The sequence below is a fragment of the Tachypleus tridentatus genome, chromosome 2 (genome assembly GCF_004210375.1).
Source record: "Tachypleus tridentatus isolate NWPU-2018 chromosome 2, ASM421037v1, whole genome shotgun sequence".
Lineage (NCBI taxonomy): Eukaryota > Metazoa > Arthropoda > Merostomata > Xiphosura > Limulidae > Tachypleus > Tachypleus tridentatus.
In genome coordinates, this window is record NC_134826.1 from 73792860 (window position 1) to 73816389 (window position 23530).

Sequence of the window (23530 nt, forward strand, 5' to 3'; positions counted from 1 at the left end):
GATGATGCGTGAAATGCTGGGACGAGATTGCGCATCCATATGGAACTTTCTTGTAAAACGTCTTTGCACTTCAGCTTTGTTTTCGACTTTCCAAAAAGTTTTGAGAATGAATATTTTGTGCTCGATTGTAAGCTGATTATCTGCCATCCTTGGACACAAGTCAAATTTGAAACAAAAGAAACGGTTTATTAGCTATACACAGTCAAAGAGTGTAAACGTTATTTTGGGACACCCTGTATAACATGTTTATTTAAATTTGGTATAAATATTTGATCGTTTTGTTTCCATCTTAAGAAAATGTGAGCGAATAATTAAGCGATTTAAAAATCTTTGTTAAACATATACGTATCTAAAAATCTTTTGCTTTTATAGCCTAAAACAAAATTTATTTCTTGGCGTTACGACAAACCGTGTATTTTTAGCGACACATATATGTAGGCTTTTAAAAAGAAACGAACTAAATTATACATGCTTTTACAACATAATTACTTATCTCCATGACAACTCTATAGTAACTGAATGAATATTTTCTCAACGTAAACCCGAGTGATTAAGAGACATGGTTGTGTTATGCGGCCGGAAAACCAAACTTGAAACCCGCGACACAGTGTGTTATTTAGAGGGACGAAATACTTTAAATTTCCGGCTATCTTCAACTCAGTACTTCTTCCCTAACTACTTCTGATTTGTTTCATCTGTTGTTCCCTAGTTTGTTTACTTCACGTACAAAATTTCAGGAAAATCCGTTCAGTCAAAAGCGAGATATGCAATGTCAAAGTTTTTGATTTTCTTCGTCTTTCTCGATACACCAAATTGTATGGAATTTTTGAAAATTAAAACAATATTCCAGAATCTTCAATTGTTAAAAACAAACAACAAAAATCAATTTTACTTTTATGCCTGTACAAAAGTTCACGCAATCCAGACGCAACGCTTGGTCGTTACTGTGAAAAGAATGGTAAAACTTAAGATTATTTTCCTCAGACCAACAGGGTAAACAGGAAACGAAATTGTTCTGATGGTGCTCACTGAAATATCTTCATCTCAACTAAAACTCTGCTGACATCAGACTTTTATCGGATTTCAATGTCTAAGTTTCCAGACCTACAACAGCGTACCTCAGTCTTTTCAACATGTAATTGTTTGAATATAAATGTATAAATAAGGTATGTCTGGTATTTTTTTTGTATTACAAATTCTTTGTACGCTGGACATTTAACTATGTAGGCCTAATGCCGCTTGGCGTGATAAATGCATGTATCTAAGTGTGTGTAAAATCCATGCATTTGCACTTCACACTTGTACTTGAATGTTTTTTGTTTTGTTTTTTAGGCTTAATTTGTCGCAAAAGGTGCGATTTGTATCCTTGATAATCACTTGTACATTCTCCGTTTTAAGAGGTGGTGATATCTATACCAGAAACGGCTCACCTGTAGGGGTGTGGGTAACTAAAAGCTGTGAAATGAAAACTGGTGACCATATTGGTACCTAACTGAGCAGTGTAAGACTAAAGGGAAAGAAGCTAGTCATTGCCACCAACCGCCAACTCTTGAGCTACTCTTTTACCAACGAATAGTAGGATTGACCGTCACATAATAACGCACCAACGGCTGAAAAGGCGACCATGTTTAGAGTGATGTGGATTTGAACCCGCGACTCTCAAATTACGAGTAAAGCGCCGTACCTACCTGGCCATGCTGGGCCTGATTTTTCTTTCGATTACGGATTATAGTTAAAGGTTATATGACAACGATTTTTTTTTCTGGACATGTTTTTCTGAAGCTTGACATGACGCTAAACACTGGGTGTAATAACTACAGGTCTTTATTACAGGACTATTGTTATGCTTATCAACACTCTGAATGTACTAACCCTAACAGGTTAATTCGCTTGCTCTCGTAGTGCTGTCTGTTTTTTTAATGAACGCTAAGCTTACTTTATGACGCTTGTGTCGAGGCGAAGAAGTCTCATTATGACCAACATATATTTTGTATTGTTAAAGATCGTTCCAGGTATAATGTTGACTTAGAAAACCAAAAAGTATGCGTTTTTTGTTAAATGGTTCAAGTTATAAGGTCTTAGGTTTGAAACGTAACGCCGTTGTATAAGATCCTTCAGTTTCATCGTGATAAAAGCGACGATCTTGTTATTCAGTCCAATGAACTACACATTGCAAGGGTGAGGTGATTCTGCTAGCTGGCTCCCTTGTTTTCTGAGCAGTAGTTGAAAGTTAGTGAAGTTTAAGTCGCGTGCTTACCGTGTACCGTTCGAGCTGATAATTCATTCTCTACTTTTGTTACATTGTGTTGGAGATATCGAAACAGAAAGAACTCCAAACAGGACCAGCACAACGCGCATGCACTTTTTGTTTTTAGCCCTGGTAGTTACAGAATGTCCACGTGGCTTCTAAAGTTAAAACGGTGATTGTTTAACATTTTGAAATGGTGTAACTTTTTTGTAGCGCCATCCGCACTAGCCATTTATTCCCGGCCAGTCACGATGATAGTGAGAAGGGCAGTTATTTTACAATCTTGGGATTAAGATGGGAACCTGTAAAGGCCAACAGAGGATTGTTTTGTCTCCAAACATTACAAAATCTCATGCTTGTTTGTTTTTATGAATTTCGCGCAAAGCCACACGAGGGCTATCTGTGCTAGCCGTCCATAATTTAGCAGTGTAAGACTAGAGGGAAGACAGCTAGTAATCACAACACACCGCCAACTCTTGTGCTACTCTTTTACCAACGAATAGTGGGATTGACTGTCACATTATAATACCCTCAAGGCTGAAAGGGTGGGCATGTTTGTGACGAGGATTTGAACCCATGACCCTCAAATTACGAGTTAAGCGCCATAACCAGCTGGCTATGCCGCGCCAGGATCTCGCTCGGTAGAGACAAATATAATGTTTTGCTGTGTTTTACTACATACGAGGTCTGTTCAAAAAATACGTGGACTGACGTCATAAAACAAAATGTACTTTATTTAGAAGTTACAGATCTGGGACCCCTTCAAAGTACTCTCCTCCCCAACGCACACACGTATACCAACGGTCTTTCCACTTGTTGAAACAGTCCTGATACGCTTCTTTTGTAATGTCCTCCAGCTCCTTCGTCGCATTTGCCTTAATCTTGGGAATCGTCTCAAATCTTCTTCCTTTCAAGGGTCTTTTGAGATTGGGGAACAAGAAAAACTCGCAAGGTCAGGTGAGTAGGGGGGGTGGGGAAGAACAGTGATCGAGTGTTTGGCCAAACACTCACGAGTTCTGAGAGCCGAATTTCGCAGCAACGCGGTGCATCTTCAATTTTCCGGTCAAAATCTCGTAAAAAGATCCAAGTGATATCCCACACTCTTCAACAAGCTCCCTGACAGTCAGACGTCGATTTGCCCGCATCAGGGTGTTGATTTTGTCGACGTGTGGGTCGTCAGTTGACGTGGAAGGACGTCCAGGACGCTCATCATCTTCAATGGACTGTCGACCATCCTTAAAACGTTCATGCCACTTGAAACATGCCGTACGCTTCATAGCAACATCACCGTAAGCCGTGTTAAGCATAGCAAAAGTTTCAGTCGAGATTTTCCAAGTTTAACACAAAATTTCACAGCAAGTCGTTGCTCCATCAGGTCATTCATTCTGAAATCCCCCAAACGAAAAAATCGCACTTCACTTAAAACCGCGTAGCTAATACACAAATGAAGATATCTGCAATCGGGAAATGGCGTCGTAATCAGCTGATCTGTGCGAACCTAGCGACACCAAGCGGATTCCTCTGGAACCAACTGGAGCCGCGCAATTCAAACAGTCCGCGTATTTTTTGAACAGCCCTCGTATATTGCCTAATGCGTTGATAACTTTAAACTTGCCTTTCGATGCAAATCGGGTTTTTCTTTTCGGATATAAATTTCTCTTATGTTATATGTAATAAGAGTAGGATTTTACTTTGATAATGCCTAGAGTACGCTAAGTAACAACGAAACCCGATGTTTTGTACTTTCGCGGTGTTACTGGTTTAATATGCATACCGCCCAGTGAAAGTATAGAAACCTGTTTAAATTTTATATTTTGCAAGTGGTTTTGGTTTTTGAAAACGGACTGTAAAACGATGAAAACCTTATTTCTGTGTAATTTATCTTACCGACCTGCATGTGACTGTTTTTGAAAAAATAAACCTGACCTTGAAGAGAATTTGTTTCCTGTCATGGCAAACAAATACTATGACAAACGCCTGATGAATTGATAATAATTATTTGGAGTAAAATTGTTTTCCAATGACTGATTTTTATCAATGGTTAAGGTTAGGAAATTGGTTTATTATCAAAAACCTATATTCTGGCCAAGTTCACAGAACATACGGGTTTTTATAGGTTTGTAAGGGCCAAAATGTTTTGTATGTATTCTGGCCAATAGTAATCTACAAAAAAAAAAACATACGTTAATGTGGCATTCATTGTTTTTTACCCACAAGCAAATTGAATTACGTATTTTTAGCTCGTTTGATTTAAAAAATATTTTATGGAGTTAATTTTTTTTAGAAATACATAATCCGTTAAAACACCTATAAAAACTGTAATTGAAAGGTATATTTGGAGCAATTCCTATCCGATCGTTTTATTTTTATTATTGTCATTTGTCATATCGAATTATCATAAACTAATCTCGATGCTTGCACTTTCAACTTTAACAGAATAAACAACGTAAGGAAAAAAGTGGAACGAGGTAAGGATAACTGGCCTCCGTCGGATGATCTGTGACAACGTCCCGCTGCCTTCTCGTATGGTAATCCTGTTATCAGAGTGAGTTTTGATATCTGTTTAGTTGCTCAGGTTGTTATCAATGTATTTTAAACTGAGTAATAATAATAAAAGTATTGAAAGAATAGTACAATTTACGTATAAAGAACACGTTCCTAGCACTAACTAATCAGTCGTGTTATGTAGTTGTTCATCCAAGAACGTTTCTTTTTCTTTTAAAGCATAATGCCCGCTCGCACGAGTATACAAATCCAAGCGTAGCAATCTATGCGAAGGATTTGTGCAGTGACAGCGATAAGCCGTTTATCCATGCTATTTCAGTGTATCTCCAAGATGCTAATCAGCTGAGCTTGAGTAATTGACACGAAATGGGAACTGATAAGCTAAAGAGCACATGGTGTGTAGTACTTAGAGGTTTGTATTTATAGGTTGATGTTGTTGTGTTTTCTAATGTTTATAATACAGTGTTTTGTAGTTAATACTGTGCTAGTGGCTGTAAACAGTAAATAGTAACTTAAGCTTTGGAGATCTTAAGAATTCTAAGACAAGATTGAATTAACAAACTACACTTTGTGAGCACAATGATATTGAGTGGATAAAATATATTACGTGTTTTGACAATATTATTGTACTACACATACAAGTGGGAGTTAATTACGAGTTGAATATTTCACTCCTTTTCCCGTTCTTACTTTCTAATTACTACGTGCAAAATACATTGACTAACAGCTGAATGAGTGAAACAGTTTAATCGTTTCGGTTATGTCAAGAAGTATGTAGAATAACGAGCCAGCCTCTCTCTCTCTCTTTTTCAGAACGTTTCGTTTGTAATTGACATTTTTTGTGTGTACAATGCATATGATAATTTTTTCGAATCACGACTTTGAATGCGTGGCCTCAATGAAACTGTCATAACATAGGCTCACAACTCATTGCATAACTTATTTACCCATAACTAATTTCTTTCTAATGACTCGATTAAAATATTACGAAATTTAATTTGAAGAAAGAGAATGTCAAAGATTTTTTTTCAGCTGCTGAAATTTGTTTACGGCGGATTATGTGACTAATTTTAATGTATACAAGACTATGAAACAAGTGTTAACCTTGTATGTTCATCACGGTAGTAAGATATATTTATTGAGATCGTAAACTTGTGATTCTTCATTTTGAATTCTCTGCCAGTTTCTTCTGTGGATCGAAAGATCTGCAGGTTACTTGAATGATAACACGCTTCATCTGGGCACAAAGTTATTTTAGAACAGATGTTGTAAGCTGTCTGTCATAGATGGTTGAAATAAAGTGTCATAAAAATGGAGGAAACAACAACAAGCCTTTCTCATGAAACTGAATAACAGCAACAACTGATCAGAAACCTCCACTTAATCTATGAATCACTTTAAATGGTTTGGTTTGCTATGAATTTCGTTCAAAACTGCACGAGGACTATTGGCGCTAGCCATCCCTAATTTAGCAGTGTAAGACTAGTTCAAGAGTTGGCCGTGGGTGGTGGTGACTAGCTACCTTTCTACTACTAATCTTTTGCCAACGAATAGGAGGATTGACCGTAACATTATAACGCAGCCATCGCTCAAAGGAAAGCGACCATATTTGTGCCGGGTTTCGAACCCGCGACCCTCAGATTGTGAATCGAGAGACCTTATTACCTGGCCATGCCGGGGCCCATTTTTTTTACGTAAACTACTTAACACGTTATATGCTACAGTTAAAAAGAACCAAATTCGAAATAGTTAATATTAACGTAACCTGTTGTTTTTACGTGAAGTAAGTCGTTCTTCACGTGGTGCTTTTGCCTTAGTTATGATGTTTACTTTACGAGATGTTAGATAAGAGCTGTTCTCTTCTGTGACAACATCTCTGAAGCTTTTGTTACTTGTCCGAGACTGGAATGTTTCAGTTTACTTTAAAATACTTAAAAGGGCAGACAATTGTATGAAAAATTTCGAATCGGAAATACTACGAATGAGTTTTTACTGAAACAAAACAGTTTTTGGGAGTTAATGAAACATTTTGATGGTTATTGTTTTATAGATTTACAGGAGAAAGTAGAGAGACTTTGTTTATACATAAATATTCCAATTATTGTATTTGCTAAAGGTTGTACCTTCCACGGCTTTACTCCCGGGGCATTGTTTATGCTAAACTATAAAAGAAAACTGCGCATTTTTGTGAGAATAAAATGCATGGTATAGACACAAACATGAAAACTGTTTTTGTTTTTCCATCTTCTGTGATACAAATATCGTCAACTAAACAGAATATTATGTTTCTTCTGTTGGAATACATTAACAGTGTATTATAACACAATTCAGCGCTTCTAGTTCACGTTGAAATAGACATGTGGCATAGTTACCGGTATTTGACCGTTTCCCTGGTCTGACATGTGTTTACATTACGCATAATTCTTTCAGTAATTGCCTTATTATTATGCTTGTCTGTTGCACGCTTTAAAGACTCCGTAGCTACAGCCGTACAGATTTTCGATTACTTAGAACAAGCCTCTAATAGTATAGCGATAAATGCGAGAGAAATTTTATCAATAAAATATTCTAAACGTATGGAGTCCTAAATTAACGTGCACTTGGTGAAAAGAAATAATCAAATGAATACAGTCCTGACTAATTTGTTTTACCTAAATATTAGGCCTAATGTTTTAGCTGTAGAGAGACTGAACTAAACGTATATTTGTTTAGTGTAACTTGGTGGTTACAGCACCCGACTCGCAAACTGAGTCGCAAATTCGAATCCCATCCCTGAATATTCTTGCTTTTTCACCAATGGTAGCATTTATAATGTTACAATCAATCCCACCGGTCGTTGCTAAAAGCCTAACCTATTATTAGGGAAGGTTAGTATTTTACTTGTAGACTTGCGCGAAATTTGAAACAAGAGGGCTACCTGCGCTAACACTCCTTTATTTTGAAAAGACAGACTAAAGGGAATGCAACTAGTTAACACTACCTACCCACCGTCAACTTCTTGGGCTGTTTATGTCTCGCCGATTAGTAGGGTTTGACCGTTACTATTAATGCGTACGCAATGTTTACACACTTTAGTGTTTTAATGCCTGTTGCACACAGGTTTACGACTTGTACGGGTTGAATGTTCACAGAGGTGGGATGAACTGTATAACATAAAATACTTTAGAGCAAGAAGACCTAAAATAATACGTTACCCACAGATCTTGGCTCCTGTTTAGAATATAGCTGGTAGCCGGATTGTTGAACCTGAACCTAAAGCAAGAAGACCTAAAATAATACGTTATCCACAGACCTTGGCTTCTGTTTAGAATATAGCTGGTAGCTGGATTGTTGAACCTAAAGCAAGAAGACCTAAAATAATACGTTACCCACAGATCTTGGCTCCTGTTTAGAATATAGCTGGTAGCCGGATTGTTGAACCTGAACCTAAAGCAAGAAGACCTAAAATAATACGTTATCCACAGACCTTGGCTTCTGTTTAGAACATAGCTGGTAGCTGGATTGTTGAACCTAAAGCAAGAAGACCTAAAATAATACGTTATCCATAGACCTTGGCTCCTGTTTAGAATATAGCTGGTAGCCGGATTGTTAAACCTAAATCTAAAGCAAGAAAACCTGAAATAATACGTTATCCACAGATCTTGGGTCCTGTTTAGAATATAGCTGGTAGCTGGATTGTTGAACCTAAAGCAAGAAGACCTAAAATAATACGTTATCTACAGATCTTGGCTCCTGTTTATAATATAGCTGGTAGCCGGATTGTTGAACCTAACCTTTATAGTATATGGTACTTCGTTATTTGGTATGATTTGGTCACATTGTACCGATGTTGTCGGTGTACATTTAATAGGAATCTTTATTTGGTGAAAGAGAAAAGCAATCTTACTTTCGGTAAATAAATATGTATATGGAACTGAGGAGACGTAAGATTTTTAATGGTTGGTAATCTCAATTGTTCAGTCTTATTTCACGAATATGAAATATTCTAACAGATTTTCTCGGTACGGGAATACACCATGCAACACATCTACGTAGAAAACCTTATCAAATCGTGTACAGTGAAAGATGGCTCCAGAGATTACCGAAAGCTCGTTCTTATCTGTTCGGATGGGCGCGATTTTCTGGTCGACGACCGTTCAGTGAGACTTAAGTCGTCATTAGTAATAGTAAGACTCGAAGATCGGGAACGAACCTAGTGCTGCAGCGCGTGCTATAGATTTATTTAGTTTACTGTGAAAAACATTAGACAACTGATTTATAAGATTTTTTCAGGCCTCTCAGTGAGGCTTTTAAACTCTAAGGAAGAACCTTTAGAACCCGAAAAAATGTAAATTTAAGCCGATTTTTAATTTACAAAATGACTCATATTTTTGTATAATATACTTATTAAGCTAACGTGTAATTTTGCAATACAGATCCATGAAACTGTAACTATTTTGAAGCACTTTTCATTTGGAGAAATAGTTTTAAATTTCATTAGCATCACTATAACTCTCATGGTAAAGTTTATATCGTGTAAATTGGATTTATTCTTAGAACTTTTACACTTTGGTATATTAAGTTTAAGTCTTATTATCTAATTAGAATTTTTTTTCATTTATTTTAGTTTGAGAAGCCACACTTTGATCTATGTATTTTAAAAAGTAACTTTGAAAACTTTTTAATTTCAAGTTTTTGTTGAAGTGCGTAAGACATTATTTTTATAGTAAATGCCCCTAGCGGACGAATTCCTTACTGAGTTTGGAAAAATAAATTAACTGTATCTTTTGAGGTCTTGCATAGGTTCCTGAGGAATTGCGGTAGTAATAAATTTTTTCCCAACTAATGGTGTGAGTGAAGACAGTATTGTTACCTAAGAAGTTAGGGAAACAAAATATCTCGCTTGATTTTTTCCGGAAGCCCTATTCATTAAGCGTCGGTATAACGTATTCTCTGGTGAAATTGTAGTGTTCGGTAAATGTTCCAGCTGAACGGAAAGTGTGTTCCAGTACTTTCTCTCCATCTCTAAATTCTATAAACAATATTTTGTTCATAATTTTTATCTTTAGATATACAGTCACGAGTGGTTAAAATAAAATTTAACAGTAATAAGAAAATATGTAATTAATCTGTTATACACCGTAATAGTCGTTATTCATGGAAACTTGTACGAGTTCCATCACGTTGACAAACGTTTAAACAAAGGTAGCTTAGCATTCGTTCTCTAATCGAGGAAAGTGAAAATAAATCTTTAACCATCTCATATTTAACTCGGGGTCTAATTAAATTTTAAACCTGAATAACTGACATGTTCACTGTTCTGTTTGCTTTCTCAAAGTGTTAGTCACTCAGTGTCTAACAGCGGTTGGGGTTGAATCAGAATCGTAATAACAACTACAGCTTTTCTAAAGCATTCGCTATTAATTAGAGTTACTACTTCAACATATAAAACTTTGTAGATGTGTGTATTATATCTCGTCACTTAACTCGTTTATAAATAGAAGCGCGCGCAAGAAAACATTTTATGAAAGGGTACGGTTTGTTTGTTTTTAAATTTCGCGCAAAGCTACAGAAGGGCTATCTGCGCTAGCCGTCCTTAATTTAGCAGTGTAATACTAGAGGGAAGGTAGCTAGTCATCGCCACCCACCGCCAATTCTTGGGTTACTCTTTTACCAACGAATAGTGGGATTGACTGTAACATTATAACGCCCCCACAGCTAAAAGGGACAAGCATGTTTGGTTTGACGAGGATTCGAATCCACGACCCTCACATTACGAGTCGAATGCCTTAACCACTTGGCCATGCAGGGCCCGGAGGATACAGATAAGATTTTAAAACCCCTGGTCTGGAGTATTAATATTTGTTGTTTCCAAGTTTAATTGACAAGTCCTGGCACTGTATGTGATAGATGAATATTGTTGAAATATTATATATTTTCACACTCGTAAGCTTTTAGAATTGACACTGTAGAGGGGGTTAAGAAAATGCGTGACATGGTGGGGGGGGTATCATGTGTCAGTTTATAAGGACTGTATCTATATAAATAGCCTTTAAGCATGTCATACATCTCCTTCAGAGAATAGAAAAATAACAAAATGACAGATCTTTCCAACTTGTGTCATCCCTCAAACAGGGGATGATAGAATTATGAGACTGTAGATTCAGGCCACGCTGTTCGGTTTTTCCCCTCCTTCAAAACAACTGCATGAAAATCCAGGCCAGACCACGAGCAGTTAGTAACGGCTCCGTATGTGAATATGTTGAGAATGTGAAACTCATTAGGCCTTGCTAAGCAGGGTAATGTGGGCTTTTTGTTGTTGTTGTAAAATACGCCATTCTTTTCAATATGATTTATCTATTCCTTAAGTGGCTATTGAACACTTAATGTTAGTTTCGGTATCTTTCGTCGTTCGTTTATATTTTAGCCGAGGCATAACGGCTCGTAGAATGATTCTGACTTTTTCTTTTAAGTAAAAATTGTTAATCCGTAACTTCAACTCTTGACCGATTAGAGATCTAATTACAGCCGCTGCTATTAAGGATTACCTCTTATCTTTATATATTTATTTACCCGTTATGGAATCAGATCTGTAATCTGTCTGTGCGTTGAAGTTTTGTTTTATAATTTTGATCTCTATCGGTCATTCCTCGCACAATTCGCATTATCAGTTTCACGAGGCAAGATATCGCTACATTTCACGAACCGCGCTTAATTTTCAGTTATTTTATCCTCAGCTTCGACTTGTAGTTAACACAAGAAATCGGATTCAATGACTGTAACGAACTACAAGTGATCACTAGTGATATTTTGGATTGGTTTCTCTCTTGTTACTGGTACATACCACAATAACTGATATAATTGCAGAACACTGCAACACAGTCCAAAAGAAACTCGGCCTCGTTTACAGACAAATAGGGAATGGGTTCACCAAAATAAGGCTTCCAGTCGTATCTTTCATTCAACCATCGCATACCTGAAGCAGGTGGAAACTGAAACTGGTATTTATTCTATTCCAAATGAAAACCGGTCAAGTCACCACTGAATTTCTGTACGATGGCAAAATTTAAAGAGACAGTAAAAAACCGTCGTTCTTTTGCACAAGATGAATTATGGAAAACTAGCACAAAGAAATGATGTGCTTTGGTTATGAGCGCGCTTTTTTGCAGTGGAAACTTCGCTGCAAGGCTATTTTGAGAATGCATGAATGTCGAGTATATCGTGATCACACTTGGCGATATGAATTATAACGACTACAACTATAATCGTTTATAATACAATATGCTGAATCTCTGTATATTTCCAAAGTATTGATAGACATTATACTAATACTTTAAAATCACGTGTCCATTTAGGTACTGTCTTTTAAAAACACCTGCTTATTAAATCATAAAATTCTCACCAAGAGCACCATTCAGTGAAACATAACTTTCTTTTCAAACGGCTGGGTCTTATAGAGAAAAATTGGTACATGCACTTAGACACGTGTATAAGATATCTAAAAGTATGGAGAACAACAACAGTCTTAACTACCATCAAGATACACCATTTTCTAAAGTTTCTGGAGGGAGGGGGGGGGTCATGCTTCCTGACCATTAGTACGTATGGGTTCTCTACTAATTGGAGAACCGTTTTATATTAAGCCGTAAGGGTCTGAAAGAAACAAAGAATTTGGTAGAATAGCTTTTTGAAAATAATTTTAATAATAATAAAAAAAATTGAATAACCAGAACTGGTTAATGACGTATTTATTCATTCGCTACAAGCAACGCTTCTGTACTGTAAACTTTTCTTAAATTGTTCAGTACAGAAGTGAATCGGGAGCCGGTCGTGGCCCACCGGCCTCTTATGGTAGTTAAGTTCCAGAGGATGTGACATCTCAATGTTTTAAAGGGTTTTACGTTTCTGTCCTGCAAAGTTTCTTCAGAGTTATGTCTTGTCAAAGGCTACCATCATTACTATTCGATAATGTCAGCTATCCACCAAGTACGACGACATTGATGGGTAGTGTTGAAATAAAAACATTGGTACTGATCGGTAATTTCTGCTTTGAAGAGATTGGACTCTTAGGAATCGGTATCTGTGTATTACACAAACATGAACTCTTCAATATTTGTTTTAGAACACTATTGTCTAGCCCAAGAGTTGGCGGTGGGTGGTGATGACTAGCTACCTTCCCTCTAGTCTTGTACTGTTAAATTAGGGACGGCTAGCGCAGATAGCCTTCGAGTAGCCTTGCGCGAAATTCAAACCAAACACTATTATCAGGAAAAACGGACCTGTTGGAGCTAACAATGTTGAACTGTTACATCAAAAAGAAACTCCAACTAACTGATGATTGATCTGGCTTTTTTTGGGGGGGGACGATGGGTATTGTGTTTATGTAACGCTGTAACAGTGTAAACGGTTTTCCGTTACTTAAAGTTTATCTGGTTATTCTAATCTAGTTGTTTTTGTACGCCAACAAATTAAATTTATATTATATAGGACTTAGAATTAAAACCTTTAGGTTAAGACTATAGCATTCTCTTTTTTTAATGCGCAAATGTATTTCTGTTCCATGACAACACACGCTGTTGTAATTGTAACCTTACTAACATTTCATTACTTTCTACCTACACCTATGTTACAAGAGACAGATGAGTGGATGAAGATGTGGATGACGTAGCATTACTTAAATATAAAAGCACGCGACATTTATAACTTAAACAAATCAGAAAACGCTTTCATTAATTAATCTTGCGACTTCACCTACATCATAATTTGTTTTCGGATGAATGTTTAAGTGGACCGTATTTGTTAATACGATCTTTTTTAAAGATTGCTAAATCAGAGTTAACCTGCGTGTGGTACTTAGACATTTATTGGGCATTATTTTTAAGGGAAAAAACTTCGGGGTTGTTAGAATCATTTACTTTTCTACAGATTGATGGGTAGCAATCTGTCTTGTACCCAACGCGTAGCGCTCCTCCTTAAAACGATTTTATTTGAAAGAACGAAGCAGAAAGAAAGAACATTTTGGTTTAATACAAGAAAACCACTGGTGTGTGGATTTGATGGTGGACACTGAAAGAATTCTTAAGATTATTTATTTTTCAAAAGCATGTTGCGAGTATAAAAGGATCCTATAATTAAGGTTGGACGAAATACGATATAGTTTAATACGTAACTTCTTCGGTTGTGCGTCATCAAAAAATCCCTTTTTTAATAAGACCTTCACCTGATATTTGAGTACTGGAGTCAATTTCATTCAGTATGGTAGAAAATGTGGTGACGATTTCCTACTTGTGAATAATTTTTCTTTTTTTTTTCTTTAACTCACTACTTTGAAAACAGTATCAGGTTTAGACGACCTTCTTCCTATAGAACCAGGTTTTAAGAGACCTTGCCCCTTCGTGACAGTAGGTCTGTCTTCCTCTTCACTTTACAAAGTCAGGCATAGCTAGGTGGTTAGAGCTCTCGCCTCGCAATCTGAGAGTCGCAGGTTCGAATCCCCGTCATACCAAACAGTCGTGGGGACGTTATAATGTTACGGCTAATCCCACTATTCGTTGGTAAGAGTAGCCAAGAGTTGGCGGTGAATGGTTATGACTAGGTGCATTCCTTTTCGTCTTACTCGTCTTACACTACTAAATTAAGGACGGCTAGCTCAGATAGCCCTCGTGTAGCTTTGCGCAGAAATTTAAACAAAAAACAACCTCTTGCAGAACCACCAGGTTTTAAAGGGCCTTGATTAGTCATAGCGAGCCTGTTTTCCTTGGTACTTCTGATGCATAGCTGGAACAACATTTTGTGAACAGTTTATTTTCTGCCTAAAACATTACTGGAAAACATATTTAAAACAACTTTTACCAAAGAAACGTATTAAAACAGTCGTGTATGTAATATATTGACTTTTTTTTTTTTTGTCGAGCTTTGTAAAATAGAATTGTACAGTAAATGGTTTCAAGGTCAACGTGAATAGTTTTTCAACAGAAAGTGTGGATGTAAGTATATAGAATACAGTCGTTTCTTTCGGTTTAAAACTCCTTTTTTTAATGTGCGTATTCATTTCACGTTAGTTAGAGAACTGTGTTCCTTGTTCATCATCTGTCCGAACTGCACTATAAATGGTTTATTGGTGTTTGCCTTTTGGAGATTGTCTTTGCAACTGCTGGCTTTCTCTGAAGAATTGTTAGCCATCATCCGATTTCTTCTCTCTTCTTTGTTTTCATGCAGGGCTATCTTCCTGTGGGAGTTCTTTATCAACCTGTGGGATTTGTTTATGCTATAAACTTGCCACTTGTGGTCACCTTTCGAGCTTGTGCGGAGGAACAATTCTGTGATTTATGGTCCTTCCGGCATTCGCGACTTCCTTCTCTTCCCCTCACAAACCACGTAGAGGACCCATTATTTCCGACAAAGAATGTGGTCCATTATGGATGCAGCTCCTTTGTTTCTTCTGTGTTTAATGTTCCTTTTGCCCTACCTGTGTCCAACCTTTGATACAAATCTTTGTGTGCGTTTTTTCTGTTGCGTCTCTTTCCTCGTGATGTACAAGTGACAAATCCAATGCGTGTGAACTTGATGTAACTCAGTAGTTACAAACTGACGCACGAGTTATTGCACTTTGAACATATCAATGATCGTTTTGCAACGGGTTCATGTCATCTCTGGAGATGAAATACAAAGGTTTTTATGAATTCTTTGCACAACGTAGAAATGACATATTTCAAATATAAATTGTAAAATTGAGACCATTTAGTATGAAATTTTTATAACGAAAGTAACGTTTTCAGTTTTAAAAACGCAAAACAATTTTGTGGGAGCGAACTTTTTAAGTTTCCAGTTTCGCGTATAAACAACGTGAATTGTTTTAAGTTGAGACTAAAGTAATTAATCTCTTGGCTTACATAAATTTACAAACTTAAGTGTTGTTTTTATATTTTTTATTAAATCATTTGTATAAGATTTCGGTAGCCTACAAAACAAACTCTGGCATATGAAAACTGTCATGCGTAGGTTTTACAGTAATACAACAACATTCAGTAACGCAAGTTCCTGTATAGATAAGTTTTTTTAATGATTGTGGGGAGTAACATCAACATGACAGTATGATCGTGTATGTTGATATACAGATGATGGCTATTGTTTATGGTTTCTGCCCTTTATGTTTCAGGTACTCCAAGTTTCTTTTTTGTTTGTTTACGATGTGGTATTAATTCGGTTTGTTTCGCTGTTCTTAAGATATAGCACTACTCCCTGTCTCCGTTTCTCTGTTATTACGATATCTGGCAGCACTGTTTAATTTATATTGTTTTTAAAACGATACTTTAAGTTAATTAGTTATCACCATTAAATTCCATCTAGGAACATAGGGCCGCAATCTCTTGCGGATTCTTCAACAAGTATTTAAGTGAGTAGGTTGTTAGCCCACTGCACCGAGCCGTCCCTAATTTAGCAGTGTAAGACTAGAGGGAAGGCAGCTAGTCATCACCACCCACCGCCAACTCTTGGGCTACTCTTTTACCAACGAATAGTGATACTTTAAGTAAACTAGCATTATCCTATTTAGAATGTGTATGCGGATACTAGTTTGACCATTTGTATATTTTACTACAAAGATGATCCATTACATGCTCGTGTGTTAGCATCCATTATCCACAGCTGGATAGCGCAATTACCATAATGTTTTTCTATGGTACCTGGAAACGGTCAGAAGGTGACATGAGCTATCGTGTTTAGGATTTTTGCCCGAAAATAGTGATTTTTAAAAAAGTCTTGAAATAGGGCACATTTCCACGCTTTTTAAATACGCTTTAAGCTTTGAAGTGAAAGATGTAATTGACCAATTAAACTGATTAAATACGTATTGCCTTTTTAACAAAGTAGTACAATCAACAAGTATCTAATGATATGAGGGATTTAATAACAAGTGAGGTAGGGGAACGTTATCTAACATTATCCTTTATATAATCTTGGTTTCAATAAGATACCCTTAGCTAATGTATATGATTGAAAATAAGTCTATACGTAACAATGGTAACGATAATGGCGCACAAATTATAAAGATATGTTTATGGGTTCTATTGTAACCATGATTATATGGTGGTGGAAGAATCGTGCTTTAATGTCCGTTTGCTTGGTCATTACATCTTCTCTTACATTAACACAAAATGTAATTGTTTTATTTGTATCAATGATTCTCGTTACTGAATATTTGGCTAAGGTTTTTTTTTAATTTTATTTCACTATAATTTAACGGATTTACTGTTATATATTTATTTTAATATCGACGTTTGTGTAATTTAAATTAAGAAATGCGTTTAACTTGTACTGTTAAATGTGTATTGCGAAATCTCCTCATCTCTTTTAAATTGGTAGAAGATTCACAAGTGTAAGAATGAAAAATACGTTTCACTAAAGCTCTAGCATATTGTTGGGCCGACTTAAATTTCTAGAACTTCGCCTTAGCGTTTATAAATGGGCGAGCCAAGAGAAAATATATACTGTTGGTTTACCACAGTTTATAAACTACAAACGTCGGAAGCTATAACTGTGATTAACGCTTATTAATAAGGAAACTACAGATACTTGACTAAGAACGTTTATAAATTTCGAACGCTATAAACCGTTTAACTTAAGTGCATTACCATCAAACGTTAGTGTTTCTTCAAAGATTTTATATAATTCAAATGCGATCAGCGAGAAGTAACCAGCTGGCTGTTAAGTGAACTGTACCAATTTAAACTCGAAATTCATTCGCTCATCGTGAACCGTCGATAACATATTCAGTCCTAGACCAAATAAAAACTTGATATTTAAGTTTGTAAAACTTTTGTATACAAGTCATTATTTCTAATAACTGTTATGACAAATTATATTGTTTGTACATTAAAACTTATTCAGAAAGAAAACTGTATTCATCAATCTTGTTGGAAAATATCGTAAATGTGATTACATATCAACATTTAATTAACTTCTATATCCAAAGTGTACAATATAAGTACATTTTAGGCTATTCCAAGTTGTAATACATAATTTATATTAACTGTAAAACGTTTACATGGTAAAATTAATCAAATTTGATGCGTGCACCTAATGATTTCACACACACACACACACACACACACACACACACACAGAGAGAGAAAGATACTTAACATTCCCATTTCTCCTGATTTTTAAGTGAATATTAACCACTCATTTGTCATCTTTTACATTATTTGTTTTAAAGGTTAAATCTAGCAGTGACCTTAAGCATAAATATAATCTTGATTACAGTTATTTCTTTGGAAGCAAACGGAACTTGAACTCTTGAATGTTTAAAATGCGTTATGTAAATTCTTTATCAGATACACAAAGTATAATACAACGTTTCACCATGTTAATGTCATGAATGGTTTTAACCATGTATTTTCTTTATCCGATAATTAATATTTGCTCTTTGACGTTAAAGAGCACTTCCTTTTTAAGCATTCTGTAATTCTCGTATTTATGTATATCATCAACATAAGCTTTGACCTTACTAATTAGTAATTTGGTCACTTATGTATTTTATATAAAAAAACAAACCAACTAATCTGCAATCTTTTTTCCTTTTTATTAGCCCAATTTTTATGCATTAGCAATATTAAGCGTGGGGCGCGTGTATACCCGATTTCTTTTATTACTCATCAAGATCTTTACCAGTCTAACCTCAAATTAAATTTCTTTTAGGTAGGATTAAAGTAAATTAATTCATAAGAAAGGGTGTGACCTCCCGAGTCTAAAACTAATTACATTTCAGATAGGTGAAGAGATAAGAGCTCCAAACCCCCCCCCCACCCACCCACCTTCCACCCTTTGCAAATACAGCAGTCAGCTTGTATCAGTTCGCATTGATTGTGTAATTTTATTGTCAATTATAATACAGAATTGGGCTTCAGTTTATTTCACCCGTTGTTATTGTTTCGATTAGATAGTCGACTATAGTGTCAAGCAAACGGACCTATTCTAATGAATTAATAGGGGTTATGGTGAACTGTTAAAGTATTAACGTTTCGAAAGACGGCAGGATAGAAGAACAGTGACTACTTTCAAGGAAAATACCCAATTTTCATCTTGAAAAATATAACATTTACATGTTTTATGTTGTTGTTGATGTTGTTATTAAACTTTGAGCACACTTTGTTAAGCCTAACGTTGGTTCTCAATGATAGTTTAAGTATATTAACAATCTTCATTTACAAATATTCAAATTAATTTCGAGTTTTAAGTACACACTAGCGAGCTTGATTAATTTCCTTAGCGCGTCCAACTACACTATATAACACGTTATTCCTGGGTAGTATGTGTTATTTCTTAATTGCTAATGTTGTAAAAGTACAGAAAATGGCCATTATTCCCTTCAAATTTTGCTTTTGTTACCTGGATAATGAAATTTAGAAATTAACCTATTTTCTATGTAAAAACGGGCAAATTTGCACATTTTCATTTACATAAGGTTTGAATAAAACAACATATGAATCAATATTTACTTGTATTTATAAAGTTATGCAAAAATGTTTACAGTCGCAAATCTCGAAAAACTACTCACTTCTAATGTAAATCACTTTCATGTATCGGCCCCCAAATATAGTTTTCCATCATGTTTTCGTTATATGCTTCTTGGTAGCGGCGTTCAAAGTCCAGTATATCTTGGTGGAAACGCTCGCCTTGCTCCTATGAGTATGCTCCCACGTTTTCCTTGAATTTATCAAGATGAGTGTCAAGGACGTGGACTTTCGGGGACATCCTGGAGCCCATTTACTGTAGTTCTTCACCAGATCTTCAACCAGTACCATAATGTTCGGCCTTGTGATTGCCAAAGAAGCCCCGGGACACTGCGACAAAGTTTCCCCAATTTTTTTTCCCCTTCCTACTGAGCTTCTTGGGGAATTCTGTGCACTCCAGGATCTTTCTTTATTTATGGTCCAACGAAGACACCAGCTTTGACCTTTGCCTCAGACAGCTTAGGGAAGAAGTCTCCAAGGTACCTGAAGGCTGCAGACTTCTTATCAAGAGCTGTGACAAATTAATTCATAAGACCCAATATGTATAATGGTGGGAACAACATCTTCTGGAGGTCCACAAGTGGCTCACACTTGACATTGTGCCTCCTCACAGAGAACTCGGTCCGTTGTGGCCAGTGCTTCCTGTTGTAGTGCGCTGCAGTGTCCTTGCTGTCCCAAAGGCAATGATAACAGGGAAACTTGGTAAACCCTCCTTGGAGACCCATCAGGAATGCCACCATTTTGAAGTCTTCGATAACCTCCCAGCCATATTCATCATACTTCAAGGCTTCTAGCAAGGTCTTGACGCTGTTGTATTCCTCTTTGAGGTACACCGAATGAGCACCGGATACTTATTCCCATTGTGGAGCAGCAGTATTGAGACTTATGGATGAGCTATCAATGAAGAGGCGTCACTCGTTCGGGTTACAGGCAATTCCAATTGCCTCAGCACTGAATCTACCCGGAATGTTCTGGAAAATGGGTAAATTTGAAATTTTCATTACCCAAGTCACAAAAGCAAAGTTTAAAGAGAAAAATAGGTCTTTCCCATTTATTCAGGCATAAGCAATTGGAAAATAACTTTCTGCCCAGGAACAAGAAAAAATAAACAATTTGTTACATCGTGTTATGGGTTCTTATTGATGTTAGGCTGGATTATCGTTTGTTTGTCCTATTACTGTATTGTCGAGCAGTAATTAGTAGCTCCCCTACAAATTACATTGGAAACTTGTTTGAAAATTGTGTATTAATAATTGGAAAAATAAAATTTATGAATGACGAATCGTATTCTTGTTATGTATAACAAAGTTGAGGCAAGTTAAAAATCAAGTTCCGCTATTTCTAAAGATGAAATAACAGATCTAAGAACTTTATTATAATTAATTACTTCGGACAGATGACCAGAAAAATAAACTTTCAACTAGCACAGTTAATTAATTAACTCGTTTGTGCATAAGATATGAATGAATATGGTTAGAAACACTTAATAGTGCTAGCTCTTTCGCCATTGTAACATTTTTTCTGCTTTTAAAATCTTTATGTAATAATTGAAATTGGGTTTCCATGTGAGCTAGAACTTATACACGCTCTTTAAAAAGTTGTCTCATGTAACATATAATCAAAAACAGGTTGTCACAAAGAAATCAATTACTTATTTTCGATTTTATCATCTCTAAAATCATGGCATGTAAAACAGTGTGTGTGAAAACATGTTGATAACCAACAGAACGTTCGTTAAAGGGTTTGTATATTTAAGTAGCCAATGTTAAAGACGTTGTTACTTGCTTACTACAATGTAACACACTATATTAGGTGATACACTTGTCTCGTACAATGTAAGCTGTTTCCTACTTGGCGGATAATTGTACTACGGTGACAAATGAATATATTATCATTTATTAGTTACTTTTACATAGTTTAGGAGTGAATAAGTGTGCATGGGGGGGGATACTGATTGAGAAATTGTGGTTCAACATACTATTTCCTCCCCATAGTCCACTAAAACTCTCGGACGGGGGAGTGTGAGTGTAATTGCATCTTTTTTGTGCAAACGAAAATTTAAGTTGACCCAAAACAACAACAACAAAAAAAGGTAGAACATTGTTTCTCACCTGTGTTACAGTTAAAATAATTCCTCTCTTGCTGTTGTTTCCAGGGGTGATCAATAACTTTCAAGGCACTGAGAGGTCTGTTTCTGCTAATTACTACTAACTTCACTAAATGCACTGAATTAGGGCTAGTGAACGGAAAGTGCAGAATTCTAAACCACAGTAGTTAAGATTGTATTTGGTTTCTATGGTTGAATACATGTGTGTGTGCTTGCGTGTGTGTGGTTCAACACGTTGTAGTTCCCACGTTATTGATTAACACGTCATGCACTATATAATCATTTATTACAATTCTTCCTGGAACATACAATGACAAATACGAGACCCTAACCTCCTTCAGGGATGACAAATCAAAAATGAGGGGATATAAAGTAACTCCTTTACTAGTTGTTTTCAGAAAGAGTTGGCACAAGCTCTTTGAATTACTGTAAAATGCAAGAGTAAAATCTTACTGGAAGACTTTGAGTAAAATTTGGAGAAACGACATGAAGTAGGAATTTATTTCGGAAAAAAAAAAAACGTTTTAACTGGAAAGTTTTGAAATAATTAGTTTCACATTTAAGTAAGAATTGTGAACTAAAATACCACTGTTTACAATGTATTTCTGTCTGTGTGTTAGTAACAAACATTAATTTTTGAAAACGGTGTAAGTGCTTACAAACTTCAATCTTAACCCACTATTCAAGCTTGCAAACGTTTTGTTTCATATGAAAAATCAGTTAAACATTGATATATTTACTCGTTCATAAGCTAAACATGGCACGGTGGGTTAAGGCGTTCGACTCGTAATCTGAGGGTCGCGAGTTCGAATCCCCGTCACACCAAACATGCTCGCCCTTTCAGCCGTGAAGGCGTTATAATGTGACTGTCAATCCCACTATTCGTTGGTAAAAGAGTAGCCCAATAATTGGCGGTGGGTGGTGATGACTAGCTACTTTCCCTCTAGTCTTACACTACTAAATTAGGGACGGCTAGCGCAGATAGTCCTTGTGTAGCTTTGCGCGAAATTCAAAAAAACAATCATAAGCTAATCATGTGTATAAGATTTAGAAGATTTAGCAAGATAGCTCCTTTGATAGATATGGCTGGTCTACCGAGATGGTCATCGCAGGAACCGAGTTTCGAGACACTTTCATTTTGGTTTTAGTTCTCGGTGAGTTACAGAAGAGACGACTCTGTTACTCGATTTGATGAGCCCCATAGAGCTCTTCTGGAGACGAGTGTTGTTGACTGAAATGGTTATACTTCGTTTCTGGAAGTTTCTACAAAGATGTCGTTAAGATTGAAAGATTCCAATTTATTTCTGTAGGAATTCTCTGGATTTTAAAACAATTAACTTGAATAGTCGTGAATGTCATCTGCCTATATCGAATATCTCTTTACTTGAATCTATTTGAACAATTATTTTTAAACTTTCCTTCAGGTTAGTCTGCATACTCTAGTTTGTTTCGAATTTCGCACAAACCAATTCGAGGGCTATCTGCAATACACTAGCTGCCCTCAATTTTAAAACAATAGACGAAAAGGAAGACAGCTAGTCAACACCACCCACCGTCAACTTTTTGGCTAATCTTTTATTAACAAATAAGGGGATAGACGATACATTATAACGTTCCCACGGCTGAAGGAGCGAGTATGTTCGGCAACATGTTTCGATCCCGCGCCCAGCAGATTGCGAGTCTATTATCCTAACACGTTTGACATTGGTCCCATGTTTGACCCATCATGAGAAAATGGCGACAAAGACGTATGTATGTACGTATTGGTATGAGTTACGGTTTGTTTTTCTCACCCATAAATGTTACTCGGAATAGTTAGTGTCTTATCTTATCTTATCGCTGGTATTTAGTATAGTACACGTTAATACTTCGTTTAAACTTCAGGAGAAAATCGAAATTTTACTTGCTCTCAATTCCAGAAACGTCTCCTGAATCTACGTTCTGCCAACAACTTAACACTTCTCTGTTGGTTACCAATGCACCTAAATATCACAACTAAGACGCCCCTTGTGGATTTTAGTTAATCGTTTCGGTTTTATTTATTGAATTTATACATAGTTTAATATAAAACTATTTTGCACTACGAATTTGAAAAAACAAACTAAAACTGATGTTTTCATGTGCGATATCAGTTATGATACGTCCGTCACCTTCACTAGCAAAGGTAGTTCGCTACAC

The 23530-nt window shown here is 36.2% G+C and overlaps 1 protein-coding gene across 6 annotated transcripts in view; it reads left to right on the forward strand.

Annotated features, from left to right (window-relative positions):
• LOC143244235 (plexin-B-like) overlaps nt 1-23530 on the forward strand; it is a 170989-nt gene that overhangs the window by 19637 nt on the left and 127822 nt on the right. For all 6 annotated transcript variants that reach the window (XM_076488533.1, XM_076488538.1, XM_076488532.1 and 3 more), the window contains one exon: nt 4685-4793. The gene's annotated coding sequence lies outside the window, so the exon portion shown is untranslated. The remainder of the gene's footprint in view (nt 1-4684; nt 4794-23530) is intronic.